At 32.6% G+C, this 11,244-nt stretch overlaps 2 pseudogenes; both read left to right on the top strand.

Annotated features, from left to right (window-relative positions):
• The first annotated feature begins 4,743 nt into the window (after positions 1-4,743).
• Positions 4,744-7,071, top strand: LOC133300535 (phosphatidylinositol/phosphatidylcholine transfer protein SFH3-like; annotated as a pseudogene).
• Positions 7,072-7,616: 545 nt separating this feature from the next.
• LOC133300534 (bifunctional dihydrofolate reductase-thymidylate synthase-like) lies at positions 7,617-10,983 on the top strand (annotated as a pseudogene).
• The last annotated feature ends 261 nt before the right edge of the window (positions 10,984-11,244 follow it).

The raw sequence follows: 11,244 nt of genomic DNA, 5'->3' as shown, positions 1-11,244 counted from the left end.
TTGACGTTGCACCACCATCCAAGGACCTAATCCATTTTTCTGAAATTCAGCCTCATCTTTTTTCCCGTCTTGATTTTGCTGATTATCCTTTCCTTCAACTGGTATCTCAGGACAACAATCTTTACTATGTCCATAGCGCCCACAATGGAAACAAATAAGGCCTAAACCTTCATATTCTATCTGTTTAGTTGCTCCGTCCAACACATATTCACCCTTCAAAGGCTGAGCAAGATCCAGTTCCACGCAAATTCAAGCAAACTGTCCTCTTACATGCTCATTAGTTGTCTTATCGATCTTCAACATTTTACCTAGCCAGTTACCAATACGGCGGAAAAAGGCTTCATCATAATACTCCAGTGGGATACCCGGTAATCGCACCCAAGCTGCAATCTTCATCACACTTGCAGCATTTGGTCTAAAAGCTGGCTCCCAACGTCGGAGTGATAAATAATGGCCTAAAATAATCCAAGGACCACCATTTAGAGCAAAAAGAAGATCATCTTTGTTGCTAAATTGCACCACATAGAATCCATTACCTACATCTGTAACGTTAATCTTTCCAGCTCTAGCCCATAGTATTTCAATCTTCTTTTTCATGAAAGCCACTCCTGTATTCCTTCCAAGTAGTTTTACAATGAGAGTTTTTTCCCAAACCTTCAGCATTCTTGTTCTTGCTTTTCTAGTACAACCAAAATGAGTTCTACCATCTTCCTCTGTCCACATTTTAATCCCACCATAATTCACATCCTCTTCCTCGGCAGGTGCACTTTGATCAACATTTTCTTCCAAATTCCAATCCATTCCTTCCCAGTCATCTGTTTCACCATTGTGTTGCATGAGCATCTCTCGCCAAGTCATCTTTTTATTACCGTCGTCAACCATCCAAGATTCATGTCTAGGAACCCTAGACTGTGATTCAGTAAACACCATATCTCCATCTTTATTTCTCTTATTACTCCTACGTAGTAGATCTTCTTCTTCTTTTGAAGTTTGGCCTTCAGTAGCTATATTTTCCTCCATGAAAAGGAAAACCCTAGCAGAGCGTTTTTTTTTTCAGTTTGTATTACCTTTTTGAATCCAAAGTGATTCTTTTAAGGGGAGTAAAATAGATAGATTATATTAACTCAAATTTTATTGTTGTAAAAACTGGATTTAGATAAAAAACTATGAACTTTTGATAGCATGGTATAAATTTTCGTAAATAGTATTCAACATTAATTTGTAAATCTGGCTATTACTATGATTACACAAGACTTATACAAATAAAAATATCCTATATGTTTGAAATAAACTACCGATGCACTATTCTTTGGAATGTATGTCCTGAGATTAGCAGTGATACACTCAATAGTCAATACTAACCTCCACGATATTTGCCAAAGAAAAAGAACAACGAAAATAAATAAATCAATCAAATCTATGATTATAATAAATTTACCTGGATCAGTTGTGGTGTTGTGTTATTTAGTTAGGCAGTCTTTTTGTGTTTTAGAAAAAATTGATAACATGATTTTTTTATTAAAAAAATATATATTTTACCGTCATAGAGCAAATATATAGGTCGGTCAGTAGTGGTCATGCGTTGGATGTTGAGTTGAACTTCGTAAGCCAAATTTTCAGCTGATTTTTTTAAATAAAGATGAGAACTTCTACCTACTAGTGAAAGGCAAAAAAATTAAGTTAATGCTTTTTAATAAATTAATTACGCATTTATTACAGTTTTGAAAATAATTACACATTTATTGCACAATATGACGCCCAATTTGGGCGTCACCAATAACGCCTAAATTGAGCATCACTCAAGAGGCAATCACGCCTAATTTAGTCGTCACTCATCAGGTGTTGACACGTGTCATAATGTTTTTTCAAATTAATAATAATTTAATCATAAAACTTCTGAAGGCCATAACTTTTGACTCGGGTGTCCAAATCAGGTAATTCTTTATATGATTCCACATAACTTTTTTGAGATCTACGCAATGACATATCATTTGACATATTTTATTTCTCACAAACACAATTTAAATTTTTAAGAATGGTATTATAAGAGCGGTTAAACCCAGAAGCCTCTGAGTTCTGGGTTTGTGATTTAATATAAAAAAATAAATAAAATTTTGATTTGTGATTCAAATTTTTTTTTTTACAATAACTTTTTTTTATTATAAAATTTTTTTGTTTTTGATTTAAATTAAAATTAAAAATTATTATTAATAAGGAAAACAAAATAAAGATTTGATTTGTGATTTATACTAAAAAATCTATTTGAAAAATCTGTAGAAATAAAGAAAATAATTAAATAAATATTCTAAAATCTCTAAAGAAGAAGAATATTATTTTTGAAATTAATGATTAATGCTATAAGCTTCTGGGTTATTATTCGTGGTCTGAAATTAATGATGGCTTATGAATGTTTTTCAAAAATAAAATTACCTAAATTAGGCTTGATTGCCTATTGACTGAAACTCAATTTAGACGTGATTGGTGACGTGTCAGGTGTTGACACGTGTCACATTTTTAAACTCAGAAGCCTCTGAGTTCTGGGTTTGTGATTTAATATAAAAAATAAATCAAGATTTGATGTGTGATTTAAATTTAAAAAAATAAAATTTTTATTTAAAAAAAAAATTGGTTTGGGATTTAAAATTAAAAATAACAATTATTATTAATAAGGAAATCAAAATAAAGATTTGATTTGTGATTTAAACTCAAAAATCAATTTGAAAAATCTGTATTAGTAAAGAAAATAATTAAATAAATATTCTAAATCTCTAAGGAAGAAGGATTACCTGATTTAAATTTAAATTATGTTTGTGAGAAATAAAATATATCAAATGATATGTCATTGCGTAGATCTCGAAAAATTATGTGAAAAAAAAAAAGAATTACCTGATTTGGATACCGAGTCAAAAGTTATGGCCTTAAGAAGTTTTATGATTAAATTATTATTTTTTTAGAAAAAAATATGACACGTGTCATCACCTGTTAAGTGACGCCTAAATTAGGCATGATAGCCTCTTGAGTGACGCCCAATTTAGACGTTGTTGGTGATGCCCAAATTGGACGTTATATTATGTAATAAATGTTTAATTATTTTTAAAACTGTAATAAATACGTAATTAATTTATTAAAAAACATTAAATTAAATTTTTTGCCAGCAATCATTCTTATAAATTAAGAACATCTACTATATAACTACTACAGAATAACTTCTTTCTCCATTTTCTGATTTGATTCTCTAATAGAAAGTTTGTCTCTAACGATCGCCTTGTTATTATTAAAAAAAAAATTATTATAATCAAAATAAATCTTTAAATTTGGAATTTTAACAATATAAAATGCGATTATACATCATCCAAATATCCGATTTCTGGAAAATTATTGTTTAATAGGTTAAATATTATTATAGATAATGCTGTCATTGCTGTACTATAAAGTGCTTTCAAAAAAATTACTATTATATTTTCAATTTTAAAATCTCTTATACATTCAATTAAAAAAATAATATATATATATATATATATATATATATATATATATGGAAAAAAAATTTATCCTTTTAAATGACACAACTTATATCCTTTCACTCTCACAAAGAGGTGGAACCCACATCTTTATTCTTTTTGTCAACTCCCTCTCCTCCTTTATCTATCTCTTTCTCTCTCTTAAAATGATACAACTTCATATCATTTAAAATAACACACACTTGTTATCAAAAAAAAAAAAAATAATAACACACACTTTTCCCTATATATATATGGGTTTAGCGGATGCACAGTGACTGCACCTAAGGATTAGTGCAGTCATATAAAATTACGTCGATTTATAGTGTGAAAGCATTATATATAGGGAATTAAAACCATATAAATGTGGAAATAAATATAAATCATTAAATATGAGAAATCATAACCATTCAAATGTGAAAATAAATATAATATTTTATTTTCTACAATTAATTTTGAACGCGAATTTCTTTTATCCCACCCAAAACGACGTAGTTTTTAAATGACTGCACCAATGTTTATATATAGTCACGTTACAAATCATTTTGCCTATATATATATATATATCTATATAGATATATATGTAATAGTATATTATTATTCTTATTAGGCCAAGACTTTTAGTTTTTAAATAAAGGTCAGGCCAGACTTATAATTTGGGACCTACACAGGCAAATAGGCCAGCTCAGACCCAATATTTTTTAAACAAACTTTGTCTATTTAAGTCAAAGCCTAACCTAGCCTATTTACACCCCTAGTTGTACCATTTTGGCATTCCTAATCCCACAGTGGCCGCAACTTTGAGTGAATTATTCGAATAATATATTTTTGCACTCTTCTCTTCGTTTTGCAACCCCTACATTCCTGTATCAAGGGATCTTCTCTTCTCCTAAGATTCTATCTTCTTCTCTTCCTTCATTACCTACCAATATGTATGATATGTTGATATCCATTTTGATGCCATTTTAGCGTTTTTATTTGCTTGAGCTGCATTTGATCATGCATATAATTAGATATCGATCTTGTTCTTTCTTTCTATAGTTTTTTTTTTGTCCATGCATGCTAAAATATGAACATGGTTGATTGTTTTAAGGGATAAAGAATTGATCTTTTTAGCTTCTGACATGTTGTTTATCACTAAAAGGTGGTAGGTGCACGTGAAGGCTCGATTGTGGGCTTTTCATGTATGTTACTGCTTGATTCGCTTTTGCCTTACGACTAATCTTACAAGATTCAATTAATCATGTGTGACGTTATGTCTGGATCTGTTGACCGAACCATGAAACTTGGTAAGTCTAATTACTTGAATTTCATATCTCAGAACTTTCCTCTGCATCCTTTGTGGTTCTTTGTCTGTATTTACTTATATTCTTTGCATGCACTATGAAATCTTTATCAATTCTATATATGGTTACATTCGTACTAGCTAGAATGTGGAATGTTATGCCATATCTATTTTGCATGCTTTTTAACATGCGATGATGAGAAAAGTGGAAAATAGAGGAAACTGAAATCAGTTTAACATCACAAACAAGCATTTTCAATTCAGAATGCGTTTGATGACAAACAAAAAGCAATTATAAATCCAGATGTTATGCTATTGGAAAACAGATGATTTATATTTTCCTTGGTTATATATTAATTAAAACATCAGCATCAAGATGAGATGTTAAATGTGAGAATATCTGAATTTCTGTCATCTGATTCAAACTTCTGTGAGTAAATTGTTTTCTTCATGCAAGGACAGGTCATGAAATTGAAAATTCCGAGGATGAAAAGGAAAGGCTTGGGTCGCTACAGAAGGCGGCAATGAATGCCTCAACTAAGCTCAGGCATTCCTTTACCAAGAAGGGGTGAAAACACAGCAGGGTTATGTCTCTTTTTATTGCGGATGAAATTGATGCTTTTGGCCAAGCACTGATCTTGGAAGACCTATTACCCTCAAAATATGATGATCATCATATGATGCTAAGGTAACCCTTTTAAGTTTTAACATAGTCTTTTGTTCATTATTTATTTATAGTTGTAGCATGATTAACTTCGCTTAATGCCTTAATTGATGATCTCTCAGATTCTTGAGAAAACAAAACAAATGTGGGCAGATATGCTTAACTGGAGGACGGAATTTGGTGCTGACACTATTATGGAGGTAATCGCGCGGAAAAGATAAGAATCACCCTTTATATATTTTTTGGTGTTCTTCATCTAATCATAAATTTTTTGTGTTGTTTAGGATTTTGAATTCGAGGAAATTGACGAAGTTCTAAAATACTACCCACAAGGGCATTGTGGAGTTGATAAGGATGCACGACCAGTTTACATTGAAAGATTGAGTCAGGTTGACTGTAATAAGCTTATGCAAGTAATAACTATGGAACGTTATCTCAAGTACCATGTTAGAGAGTTTGAGAGGACCTTCGCTGTTAACATATTAATTTGAACCAAGGTGGATTAGGGGCAATAAACATATTAATGTTTTGTTCACCAGGTCCTTGGTAACAAATACCAGAGCAAGTTGCTTGAAATCATTGATGCCAGGTTAAATTTATCTCCTTCTTCATTGAAGTATTTTTTTTTCTCTTCATGACCAAATTCATTGATTTATAATTATGTTGTTCCATCATGGCACTGACATTACTCCTTAAGACTATAATTATGTTGTACTTGTGCAGATAAAGGTGGTTGTATGTTTTCTGACAAGGGACCATGGAATGACCCAGACATCTTGAAGGTAGTTTAAAGAAATATCAATTTCTTTAGTAATATAATATAGCAAATGAAAACAATAAAGTATTTCCTCTGGATGAATTAGATGGTTCAAAATGGCGAGGGAAAATGCAAGGGAAAAACCTTATCCGGCATTGAGGATGAAACATCACTTCAAAAGGCACTGTTAACACTTTCAGAGAGCAAAGTTTGTCCTGAAACTTTTCTCTGTATTTATTTGACAGAATATTTGATTAATATTATTTTTTTTGTTTTTGCCTATAATATTAAGGGTTACAAAAAATCATTTCCAGAGACACATGATGTGCAATGTTTGTTGTCAAAAGTAAGTTTCCCGTCTTATGTATTATTTCTTTAAAAAAATAGTTTTGAGGAAAATGCTTAGTTTATCTAGTCATCTCGTCTTATGTATTATTTCTTTAAAAAAATAGTTTTGAGGAAGCTGCTTAGTTTATCTAGTCATGTTGTTCGCTGTGTCTGTAAACTTGAGGTCACATTAATTTCTCCCATTTTCTACTTCTGTTTCTGAGATCATATATATTGCAGGTCGAAAAGCAATGTAATGTGTATAAATATGCACCTTCTCAAGGTATTAGGTACTTCTATTTTATTGTTCTTTCATCTTATAATTAACATATATTACATGGTAAGCAGTAAAACACTGCTCATAACAATTTGAACAACATAATCAGCATTTTTGCTCATTGACAAGGAAGAAACATCACAATATGGTTTTGTTAAAATTCTAAAATTATTTTCCTTGCATGCAGATTGTTTCCCTACCCATAATAGCAAGAATTCTGATGGTTTAACAATCATTTTGTTGGTGGAATCATGGCCTTAGTAATGGGAATTGTAACCATGATCCGTATGACGAGTAACTTGCCAAGAAAAATAACTGAAGCAGAACTCTATAGCAGCCAAGTATATTCTGATGGGACTACAATGAAAGCACCTACAATTTCAAGCAAGGAATACATGACAATGATGAAATCACCTGCAATTTCAAGAAATGAATACATGACAATGATGAAGCCCAAATAATGATGGCAATCAAGTATCAAGGAAAAACAGTAATACCTTTTTGGTTGTAGCCAACTCTTGTTCGAGAGTATTGACCCTGCTTAGAGCATCATTTAGCATTTCCTCCTTTTCGGGTGGCATGACAGGTCTCATGCTGAAAACAGTCATTTTCTCTTCTAGTTCAGCCATGCGCTTCATCATTGTCGTGTATTCATTGCTTGAAATTGCAGGCGCTTTCATCGTTGTCGTGTATTCCTTGCTTGAAATTGCAGGTACTTTCATCGTAGTCCCATCATAATATACTTGTCTGCTATAGAGTGCTGCTTCAGTTATTTTCCTTGGCAAGTTACTAAGGCCATACGGATCATGGTTACAATTACCATTATTGCAATGGCAGAGAATGTTGTTATATGCGGAAGTATGGCTTCTGCATTGGAACTTTTAGCTGCTTCTCCTTACTGTCTGTCAATTGAGAAAGTATTTGTCATAGGAGGCGGTCAGATATTTAGGTATATCCTTTTCTTTTTCTCCCTTCTACTCCTTCCCTTTCATATTGAGCTCTTTCTCTGTTATGGCTGATAATTTCCATGTACAGAGAGGCTCTCAATGCAACTGGATGTGAAGCTATCCACATCACAGAAATTCAAGCAAGCATTGAGTGTGACACTTTTATGCCTCCAGTTGATCCTACTATATTTTGGCCATGGTACTCATCCTTCCCTAAGGTGGAAAACAACATCAACTATTCTTTCACCACTTATGTGCGTGTAAGGAGTTCTGCAGCAGAGTCCCTAAGTCAGAATGCTTATCCTCCTTTGGATAATAATTCAGATTCCATTAAATTTGAGATTGAGAAATTTTCTTTTCTTCCTAATATGATTTTTGAGAGACATGAGGAGGACATGTATCTTAGGCTGGTTCAAGAAATCATTTCTGAAGGTACAACTAAGGATGATAGGACGGGGACAATGGTAGAGTAATACTTTTATTGGTATATTGAGGGTTGTTGTGTTTTATATGCTGACTTCATCACTATATTTCCACAGATGAGGTTCAATCTGCGCAAAAGCTTTCCTCTTCTAACAACTAAGGCATGTAGTGGAGTTTACTGTTTAAGATATGTGTTTAACCTATTGTGCAAAATGACTTGTCATTCATGTGATTTTGTTTCTTTTTCCTGTTGCTTTGATTTAATTATTTTTTGTGTTTCCTACTTTGGATGTTTATTGGGGAAGAGGAATATCTATTTTAACACTTTGATAGAGAAGTTGACTTGATTTCTTCATTTGACTCCCAGAAAGTATTTTGGCGAGGGGTCGTTGAAGAGCTTCTTTGGTTTATTAGTGGCTCAACAAATGCCGAGGTAATGATATCTTTTGCTAATTTTTTCCACACGCATACAAATCCTCACCTTTCTTAGTTAGGTCACGAACAACCTGAATTTAGGCAAATATTGTGGAACTTGAGGTTGGGGTACTTTATATTATTTAATTTTAGGTCTAAATAGAGGTAGACTTATGGAAAGCTAGGAGCTTCCAAGCCAACTCACATTCCCAGTATTATTTGTTTTTAAAATTTTATTGAAACTGTAAATTTGAAATTATTGATCAAATGTGTATAATATGATTGGATTCTTGTTAATCCATACATAACTGAATGAATTTATCTTTTGTGCTAAATGCTTTGAGACAAAATGTCATGATATGTAAAAAAATTGGGAAACGTTTCACTTGCTCGAGGAGAGTTTGTGCATTTTTGCTTGGTTCTTTGGTGAATAGTTAAAAGCCAGGCGTAAGCAGCTTCAAACTCATAAGCGGTTGACTCATATCTGTCAATGTTTTAAAGAAACATTAGATCTTGATGGTCGCTAAGGAAGTTCATGGAATTTTGTTTATATTGGAGGTTGAAAAAATTAATCTATTTGTGATGCTATAGAATATAAGATAGTTTGATGATAGCTCAATTTCCACTTGCTTGTCCACTTTTTCTTTTTTGATGTCAAAAGTATAAATGGTTCTGGACTAAAACTTTAATCACAATACTTAACTTGCATGAGGTGTTTTAATTTTTGGTTCTCAAAGAATCTTTTGTGAGCAGATATGATTATTTTGAACTTCATTCTTAAAACATGTTATACTGACAGGTTCTCCAGGAAAAAGGCATCCATATATGGGATGGCAATGCATCCAGAGAATACCTCGATAGGCAAGCATGACTATCAATTGTTTTAACTTTTAAGTACAAATTGTATACTTTTCTTCTTGTAATTACTAACTGGCTTTACATTTTTTATTACAGTATTGGTTTCACAGAGCGGGAGGAAGGTGACTTGGGACCTGTTTATGGGTTTCAGTGGAGGCACTTTGGTGCCAGGTAGGTGGATTATACTTTTTTTCTGAGTAGGTCAATAGATTTATGTGTCATAGCCCAGTTCTTTATTCCCTGTCTTGCATTTTATAGGTATACTGACAAGCATACTGACTACTCTGGCCAAGGATTTGATCAGCTTTTAGATGTTATTAACAAGATAAAGCATAATCCTGATGATCGACGGATCGTTCTCTCTGCATGGAATCTACCTGATCTTAAATTGATGGCTCTTCCACCCTGCCACATGTTTGCACAGGTCTGCAGCTCCAGTATGAGTTTCTCATTTAAAAAAGTCTCTCTCTCTTTTTCTCCATTTTAAAGATTTTTTTTAATTTTTAATTTTATCTTTTGCAGTTCTATGTAGCAAATGGGGAGTTATCATGTCAAATGTATCAGCGATCTGCTGACATGGGCCTGGGCGTGCCACTTAATATTGCATCTTATGCCCTTTTGACATGCATGATTGCTCATGTTTGTGGTATGCAAATTATGAAAGCATTTGCTATAGACTTAAAAATATGTAGTAGTATGTACATATCTTCTTAAATCTTGAGATTTTTTTTGGTGGAATCAGTCTTGTGCATGTGCTGAGCTCAGCCCAAGCCTGATTTAGTTTTGTTGGTTAAACTAAGATTGACCCCAGAAAGTTTATCTCTTTAAATCTTTTTTTTTTTGGGGACATCAGTCTTGCGAGGAGGTTGATTCAGTTCTATATATTCTTTTTTAGTAAATGAAAAATTTATGCGTACAAGAGGCCAAAGCCTTTATCTTTCTGTTGTTTTTTCATTGTAGTATTCTTTCATATAATGCACTCTTCATCATTTTAATTTTATAGTTTTTTTTTTTGGGTAAAGTTGTTTTTAGAAGTTTATCAAAAAAATTTTGTTTCACCATTGTAGGTTGGTGTAGGTGGGTTCAGGGTTCATAAGTTTATTGGTTTGATAATATCACTATAGAAGAATACGGCTTAAAAAAGTAATTTAAAAATAGACTGACCAATCGTTATATTTTTTTTTTTTTTTCTTGTCAGAACTTATTCCAGGTGATTTTATCCATGTTATAGGGGATGCGCATGTTTACCGCAATCATCTGATGCCTTTGCGGGAGGCAGCTACATAACCTACCAAAACCTTTTCCAGTATGTGTAATGTTCAAGGAAATTATTTGCTTTAATGTAGTTTGCTATAAAACTTTTACCGTTTAGCACCCCTTACAATTTGTTTCCTTGTTCACTACCTGAATTTCAATGCAGTCTTTGAAGATAAATCCAAAGAAGAAAGATATATATTCTTTTGTGGCTGCTGATTTCAAGCTCATAGGCTATGATCCTCACCAGAAGATTGAGATGAAGATGGCTGTTTAACATCTAGGAGATTCTCAGTCCCGTCTTCAGGTTGTGTCTCCTTTTTAAAAGGAGGCAAGTATCCAATTTAATTTTATATATTGAACTCCGCTGGATATTATTTTATCGTTATTATTTATGTAAATGAGATATATAGAATGTGTTTTGGTGCTTTATTATGGTCCGTAAGCCGTAGAATCATGGTGAGCTTGTATGCTGAAGTGTTGTACTAGATCGCTTCTAATTTGTTATCATCTTGTCACCTTAGGGGATGTATGGCGA

Source organism: Gastrolobium bilobum, unplaced genomic scaffold, assembly GCF_033153095.1.
Source record: "Gastrolobium bilobum isolate Gb01-03AN ecotype WA unplaced genomic scaffold, APGP_CSIRO_Gbil_v1 utg2187, whole genome shotgun sequence".
Taxonomy (NCBI): domain Eukaryota; kingdom Viridiplantae; phylum Streptophyta; class Magnoliopsida; order Fabales; family Fabaceae; genus Gastrolobium; species Gastrolobium bilobum.
This window is presented reverse-complemented; position numbering and strand designations above follow the sequence as displayed.